The sequence below is a fragment of the Salvelinus fontinalis genome, chromosome 2, assembly GCF_029448725.1.
Source record: "Salvelinus fontinalis isolate EN_2023a chromosome 2, ASM2944872v1, whole genome shotgun sequence".
NCBI lineage: Eukaryota > Metazoa > Chordata > Actinopteri > Salmoniformes > Salmonidae > Salvelinus > Salvelinus fontinalis.
The window spans coordinates 91,016,710-91,025,771 of record NC_074666.1 but is presented as its reverse complement, the minus strand read 5'-3'; positions in this window follow the sequence as shown (position 1 = coordinate 91,025,771).

Here is a 9,062-nt window from a genome sequence, read left to right as displayed (position 1 = left end):
GCACCCGGCCTCACCCTACTAGAATCAAATGTCTACTGTTTGCTGATGATCTGGTGCTTCTGTCCCCAACCAAGGAGGGCCTACAGCAGCACCTAGATCTTCTGCACACATTCTGTCAGAACTGGGCCCTGACAGTAAATCTCAGTAAGACTAAAATAATGGTGCTCTACAAAAGGTCCAGTCGCCAGGACCACAAATACAAATTCCATCTAGACACTATACATACCTCAACCTAAACATCAGCCCTACAGGTAACTTCCACAAAGCTGCGACCGATCTGAGAGACAAGTCATGAAGGGCCTTCTATGCCATCAAAAGGAACATACAATTTGACATACCAATTAGGGGCACCAAATAACACATGCCAATGTGTCAAGTAATAAGATAATCACATTGGAAAGGTTGAAAAAAACCCAGAGCAAACTAGAATGCTATTTGGCCCTAAACAGAGAGTACACAGTGGCACATTACCTCTGCACACTGCCCACTAAATGAGGTGGAAACTGAGCTGCACTTCTTAACCTCCTGCCCAATGTATGACCATATATTTCCCTCAGATTACACAGATCCACAAAGAATTAGAAAACAAATCCAATGTTGATAAACTCTCATATGTATTGGGTGAAATCCCACAGCGTGACATCACAGCAGCAAGATTTGTGACCTGTTGCACATCATTACAACACGGTGGGAATTCTGTTGGAACTTCTGTGAGTGTCATATTTACCGTTCACTTTTTATTGTTTATTTCACTTTTGTTTATCATCTGGTTCACTTGCTTTGACAATGTTGACATATGTTGCCCAGAGAGAGAGAGAGAGAGAGAGACAGAGAGAGAGAGAGAGAGAGAGAGAGAGAGAGATGAGGCAGTCTGAATAGTTAGGGAGAAGAGAAGGAGAGAGACAGAGAGAGAGAGAGAGAGAGAGAGAGCGAGAGAGAGTGGTGAGGAGGAGGCTAAAGGATAGAAACAGACATCTAGGTACGAACACATAGAAACCAGTGACGGCTGAACTAATTCTAATTCACTAACAACATTTCTTCAACAAAATGTCAACTTCAGAAATATAACCTGGATGATTGTCTGGAGTCTTCCACCAGAACAGAGTTCTATAAAGTCCTCTTCTGTTCATCCGCGATAGAATCAAACCTCAGACTCTAATTTGATTCGGCCACTCTTCTGACCAAATGGCACCTTGTTCCCTATGTAGGGCACTACCTTTGACCAGGGCCCATAGGGGCTGATATAGGGAATAGGTTTCCAATTGGGACGCATGTATAGACAGAGAGATATCTGATATGTAGGAAACGACCCGGTCACATAGACAGATATCTGATATGGAGGAAAACGACCCGGTCACATAGACAGATATCTGATATGTAGGAAACGACCCAGTCAGTAGGAAACGACCCGGTCACATAAACGACCTGGTCACATAGACAGATATCTGATATGTAGGAAACGACCCGGTCAGTAGGAAACGACCCGGTCACATAGACAGATATCTGATATGTAGGAAACGACCCGGTCACATAAACGACCTGGTCACATAGACAGATATCTGATATGTAGGAAACGACCCGGTCACATAGACAGATATCTGATATGGAGGAAAACGACTCGGTCACATACACAGATATCTGATAAGGAGGGAAACGACCCGGTCACATAGACAGATATCTGATATGTAGGAAACGACCCGGTCACATAGACAGATATCTGATATGTAGGAAACGACCCGGTCACATACACAGATATCTGATATGGAGGAAAACGACTCGGTCACATACACAGATATCTGATAAGGAGGGAAACGACCCGGTCACATAGACAGACATCTGATATGGAGGAAACGACCCGGTCACATAGACAGATATCTGATATGGAGGAAAACGACCCAGTCACATAGACAGATATCTGATATGGAGGAAACGACCCGGTCACATAGACAGATATCTGATATGTAGGAAACGACCTGGTCACATAGACAGATATATGATATGGAGGAAAACGACCCGGTCACAGAGACAGATATCTGATATGTAGGAAACGACCCGGTCACATAGACAGATATATGATATGGAGGAAAACGACCCGGTCACAGAGACAGATATCTGATATGGAGGAAACGACCCGGTCACATAGACAGATATCTGATATGTAGAAAATGACCCGGTCAGCTGATGCAGTGGAAATATGAGATAGACATTTTCCACAATGTGATTGAGATTGGGTCGACATAATAATGGCGCAAGAGGGGATGCCTGTCGTTTTTGTAAAGTCCGTCGTTAAATGAAGACCAAGGTGCAGCGTGGTAGGCGTACGTTTTCTTTACATTTTTAAATGTTCCACCAAAAACAATAAACAACTCAACGAACGTAAAGCTAGGAGAGCAAACACATGCAACACACAAAGACAAGATCCCACAACAGAAGGAGGGGAAAAGGGCTGCCTAAGTATGATCCCCAATCAGAGACAACGACAGACAGCTGCCTCTGATTGGGAACCATACTAGGCCAAAAAAAGAAATATAAACATAGATTTCCCACCCTAGTCACACCCTGACCTAACCAAATAGAGAATTTAAAGGATCTCTAAGGTCAGGGTGTGACAGTTTTACAGGCATCCTAACCGATTATGCTGTTATTTTATTGTGATACTTTTTTTAACTTTAGATTATTTAGTAAATATTTTCTTAACTCGTATTTTCTTAACTGCATTGTTGGTTAAGGGTTTGTAAGTAAGCATTTCACGGTAAGGTCTATATATGTTTTCGGCTCATGTGACGAATACAATTAGATTTGATTTGAGAAGTGAGCATCAGGTTTTAAAACCCTCTACAGTCAAAGACCTCTCTAAGCCAGGGGAGGGGGGATTCTACTAAGCTGATGGAATTGTTTTAAGAAGGTCACACTAAGGATTATTTAGCAATTTGAATTGGAATTTTGAGACCCCTTCAAGTATCCAAATATACAGTTGAAGTCGGAAGTTTACATACACTTTGGTTGGAGTCATTAAAACTCGTTTTTTCAACCACTCCACAAATTTCTTGTTAACAAACTATAGTTTTGGCAAGTCGGTTAGGACATCTATTGTGTGCATGACACAAGTAATTCTTCCAACAATTGTTTCCAGATAGATTATTTCACTTATAATTCACTGTATCACAATTCCAGTGGGTCAGAAGTTTACATACACTAAGTTGACACTGACTTTAAACAGCTCGGAAAATTCCAGAAAACGATGTCATGGCTTTAGAAGCTTCTGATAGGCTAATTGACATAATTTGAGTCAATTGGAGGTGTACCTGTGGATGTATTTCAAGGCCTACCTTCAAACTCAGCGCCTCTTTGCTTGACATCGTGGGAAAATCAAAAGAAATCAGCCAAGACCTCAGAAAAAAATTGCAGACCTCCACAAGTCTGAGTCATCCTTGGGAGCAATTTCCAAACGCCTGAAGGTACCACATTCATCTGTACAAACAATAGTAAGCAAGTATAAACATCATGGGACCACGCAACCGTCATAACGCTCAGGAAGGAGACGCGTTCTGTCTCCTAGAGATGAACGCACTTTGGTGCAAAAAGTGCAAATCAATCCCAGAACAACAGCAAAGGACCTTGTGAAGATGCTGGAGGAAACAGGTACAAAAGTATCTATATCCACAGTAAAACGAGTCCTATATCGACATGACCTGAAAGGCCACTCAGCAAGGAAGAAGCCACTGCTCCAAAAAAAGCCAGACTACGGTTTGCAACTGCATATGGGGACAAAGATCGTACTTTTCGGAGAAATGTCCTCTGGTCTGATGAAACAAAAATATAACTGTTTGGCCATAATGACCATCGTTACGTTTGGAGGAAAAAGGGGGTCGCTTGCAAGCCGAAGAACACCATCCCAACCGTGAAGGACGGGGGTGGCAGCATCATGTTGTGGGGGTGCTTTGCTGCAGGAGGGACTGGTGCACTTCACAAAATAGATGGCATCATGAGAGGGGAAAATTATGTGGATCTATTGAAGCAACATCTCAAGACATCAGTCAGGAAGTTAAAGCTTGGTCACAAACGGGTCTTCCAAATGGACAATGACCCCAAGCATACTTCCAAAGTTGTGGAAAATGGCTTAAGGACAACAAAGTCAAGGTATTGGAGTGGCCATCACCAAGCCCTGACCTCAATCCTATAGAAAATGTGTGGGCAGAACTGAAAAAGCATGTGCGAGCAAGGAGGCCTACTAACCTGACTCAGTTACACCAGCTCTGTCAAGAGGAATGGGCCAAAAATCACCCAACTTATTGTGGGAAGCTTGTGGAAGTCTACCCGAAACTTTTGACCCAAGTTAAACAATTTAGAGGCAATGCTACCAAACACTAATTGAGTGTATGTAAACTTCTGACCCACTGGGAATGTGATGAAAGAAATAAAAGCTGAAATAAATCATTCTCTCTACTGTTATTCTGACATTTCACATTCTTAAAATAAAGTGGTGATCCTTACTGACCTAAGGCAGAGAATTTTTACTCTGATTATATGTCAGGAATTGTGAAAAACTGAGTTTAAATGTATTTGACTAAGGTGTATGTAAACTTCTGACTTCAACTGTAATATAAATAAGTTATTTGATAAATACAACGCATTGTAATGCACTGAATAACAGATTCAATGTGTGTCTGATATCTGATATAAGAAAGATCAGGAAAAATATATGTATATACATTTTGTATTCAACCCCTTATTTTTGGCACTAAACTGAACCTTCAGACTAGTGTTGTGAGGACTGTGGGAGTCCTAGACTGGACCTTCAGACTAGTGTTGTGAGGACTGTGGGAGTCCTAGACTGGACCTTCAGACTAGTGTTGTGAGGACTGTGGGAGTCCTAGACTGGACCATCAGACTAGTGTTGTGAGGACTGTGGGAGTCCTAGACTGGACCTTCAGACTAGTGTTGTGAGGACTGTGGGAGTCCTAGACTGGACCTTCAGACTAGTGTTGTGAGGACTGTGGGAGTCCTAGACTGGACCATCAGACTAGTGTTGTGAGGACTGTGGGAGTCCTAGACTGGACCTTCAGACTAGTGTTGTGAGGACTGTGGGAGTTCTAGACTGGACCATCAGACTAGTGTTGTGAGGACTGTGGGAGTCCTAGACTGGACCTTCAGACTAGTGTTGTGAGGACTGTGGGAGTCCTAGACTGGACCTTCAGACTAGTGTTGTGAGGACTGTGGGAGTCCTAGACTGGACCTTCAGACTAGTGTTGTGAGGACTGTGGGAGTCCTAGACTGGACCATCAGACTAGTGTTGTGAGGACTGTGGGAGTCCTAGACTGGACCTTCAGACTAGTGTTGTGAGGACTGTGGGAGTCCTAGACTGGACCTTCAGACTAGTGTTGTGAGGACTGTGGGAGTCCTAGACTGGACCTTCAGACTAGTGTTGTGAGGACTGTGGGAGTCCTAGACTGGACCTTCAGACTAGTATTGTGAGGACTGTGGGAGTCCTAGACTGGACCTTCAGACTAGTGTTGTGAGGACTGTGGGAGTCCTAGACTGGACCATCAGACTAGTGTTGTGAGGACTGTGGGAGTCCTAGACTGGACCTTCAGACTAGTGTTGTGAGGACTGTGGGAGTCCTAGACTGGACCTTCAGACTAGTGTTGTGAGGACTGTGGGAGTCCTAGACTGGACCTTCAGACTAGTGTTGTGAGGACTGTGGGAGTCCTAGACTGGACCTTCGGACTAGTGTTGTGAGGACTGTGGGAGTCCTAGACTGGACCTTCAGACTAGTGTTGTGAGGACTGTGGGAGTCCTAGACTGGACCTTCAGACTAGTGTTGTGAGGACTGTGGGAGTCCTAGACTGGACCATCAGACTAGTGTTGTGAGGACTGTGGGAGTCCTAGACTGGACCTTCGGACTAGTGTTGTGAGGACTGTGGGAGTCCTAGACTGGACCTTCCGACTAGTGTTGTGAGGACTGTGGGAGTCCTAGACTGGACCTTCAGACTAGTGTTGTGAGGACTGTGGGAGTCCTAGACTGGACCTTCAGACTAGTGTTGTGAGGACTGTGGGAGTCCTAGACTGGACCTTCAGACTAGTGTTGTGAGGACAGTGGGAGTCCTAGACTGGACCATCAGACTAGTGTTGTGAGGACTGTGGGAGTCCTAGACTGGACCATCAGACTAGTGTTGTGAGGACTGTGGGGGTCCTAGACTGGACCATCAGACTAGTGTTGTGAGGACTGTGGGAGTCCTAGACTGGACCTTCAGACTAGTGTTGTGAGGACTGTGGGAGTCCTAGACTGGACCTTCAGACTAGTGTTGTGAGGACTGTGGGAGTCCTAGACTGGACCATCAGACTAGTGTTGTGAGGACTGTGGGAGTCCTAGACTGGACCTTCAGACTAGTGTTGTGAGGACTGTGGGAGTCCTAGACTGGACCATCAGACTAGTGTTGTGAGGACTGTGGGAGTCCTAGACTGGACCTTCAGACTAGTGTTGTGAGGACTGTGGGAGTCCTAGACTGGACCTTCAGACTAGTGTTGTGAGGACTGTGGGAGTCCTAGACTGGACCTTCAGACTAGTGTTGTGAGGACTGTGGGAGTCCTAGACTGGACCTTCAGACTAGTGTTGTGAGGACTGTGGGAGTCCTAGACTGGACCTTCAGACTAGTGTTGTGAGGACTGTGGGAGTCCTAGACTGGACCTTCAGACTAGTGTTGTGAGGACTGTGGGAGTCCTAGACTGGACCATCAGACTAGTGTTGTGAGGACTGTGGGAGACCTAGAGCAAAACAAGCAACATGTAAGTGTTCGTGAGAGTCTCACCTTTCCACAGAGAGATATTAGTGTGTTTCCCAAACTGTTCGGACACAGAAGTTGGCAGATTGACTGTACTGATTTTCAAACGGGTCCCTTGTGGGGGTCGTAGTCCAAAACGGAGAACACCATCGTGTTGGTGAGAGTCTCTTGTAGGCCAAACCGTTCGGACACTACAGGCTATTTAGTGAAGGGAAAAAAAGATGTCCAGGATGTCTCATGGTCTGACAAACACAGACCCCCCCCCCCCACACACACAGCCCCCCCCCACACACACAGTCCCCCGTCCCCCCCCACAGAGACAATGGGAGGGGAGTACAACACGTGTTTATGATTTTATTGGAGAGTCTGACATATTTCAGCTAAAACGGGGCTGTAGGAAACAACATAATACTTTAACAGGGTATACTCATTAGCATTGTTATTTAACCCCATCATGTAGAGACAGCCAGCATGTTATTTAACCCCACATGTAGAGACAGCCAGCATGTTATTTAACCCCTCATGTAGAGACAGACAGCATGTTATTTAACCCCTCATGTAGAGACAGCCAGCATGTTATTTAACCCCTCATGGAGAGACAGACAGCATGTTATTTAACCCCTCATGGAGAGACAGACAGCATGTTATTTAACCCCTCATGTAGAGACAGACAGCATGTTATTTAACCCCTCATGTAGAGACAGACAGCATGTTATTTAACCCCTCATGTAGAGACAGACAGCATGTTATTTAACCCCTCATGTAGAGACAGACAGCATGTTATTTAACCCCACATGTAGAGACAGACAGCATGTTATTTAACCCCACATGTAGAGACAGACAGCATGTTATTTAATCCCACATGTAGAGACAGACAGCATGTTATTTAACCCCACATGGAGAGACAGACAGCATGTTATTTAACCCCTCATGTAGAGACAGACAGCATGTTATTTAACCCCACATGTAGAGACAGACAGCATGTTATTTAACCCCACATGTAGAGACAGACAGCATGTTATTTAACCCCACATGTAGAGACAGCCTCAGACAGCATGTTATTGAACCCCACATGTAGAGACAGACAGCATGTTATTTAACCCCACATGTAGAGACAGACAGCATGTTATTTAACCCACATGTAGAGACAGACAGCATGTTATTTAACCCCCCATGTAGAGACAGACAGCATGTTATTTAACCCCACATGTAGAGACAGACAGCATGTTATTTAACCCCACATGTAGAGACAGACAGCATGTTATTTAACCCCACATGTAGAGACAGACAGCATGTTATTTAACCCCTCATGTAGAGACAGACAGCATGTTATTTAACCCCTACATGTAGAGACAGACAGCATGTTATTTAACCCCACATGTAGAGACAGACAGCATGTTATTTAACCCCTCATGTAGAGACAGACAGCATGTTATTTAACCCCACATGTAGAGACAGACAGCATGTTATTTAACCCCTCATGTAGAGACAGACAGCATGTTATTTAACCCCTACATGTAGAGACAGACAGCATGTTATTTAACCCCACATGTAGAGACAGACAGCATGTTATTTAACCCCTACATGTAGAGACAGACAGCATGTTATTTAACCCCACATGTAGAGACAGACAGCATGTTATTTAACCCCACATGTAGAGACAGCCAGCATGTTATTTAACCCCACATGTAGAGACAGACAGCATGTTATTTAACCCCTCATGTAGAGACAGACAGCATGTTATTTAACCCCACATGTAGAGACAGACAGCATGTTATTTAACCCCTCATGTAGAGACAGACAGCATGTTATTTAACCCCTCATGTAGAGACAGACAGCATGTTATTTAACCCCACATGTAGAGACAGACAGCATGTTATTTAACCCCTCATGTAGAGACAGACAGCATGTTATTTAACCCCACATGTAGAGACAGACAGCATGTTATTTAACCCCACATGTAGAGACAGACAGCATGTTATTTAACCCCTCATGTAGAGACAGACAGCATGTTATTTAACCCCACATGTAGAGACAGACAGCATGTTATTTAACCCCTCATGTAGAGACAGACAGCATGTTATTTAACCCCACATGTAGAGACAGACAGCATGTTATTTAACCCCACATGTAGAGACAGACAGCATGTTATTTAACCCCTCATGTAGAGACAGACAGCATGTTATTTAACCCCACATGTAGAGACAGACAGCATGTTATTTAACCCCTCATGTAGAGACAGACAGCATGTTATTTAACCCCACATGTAGAGACAGACAG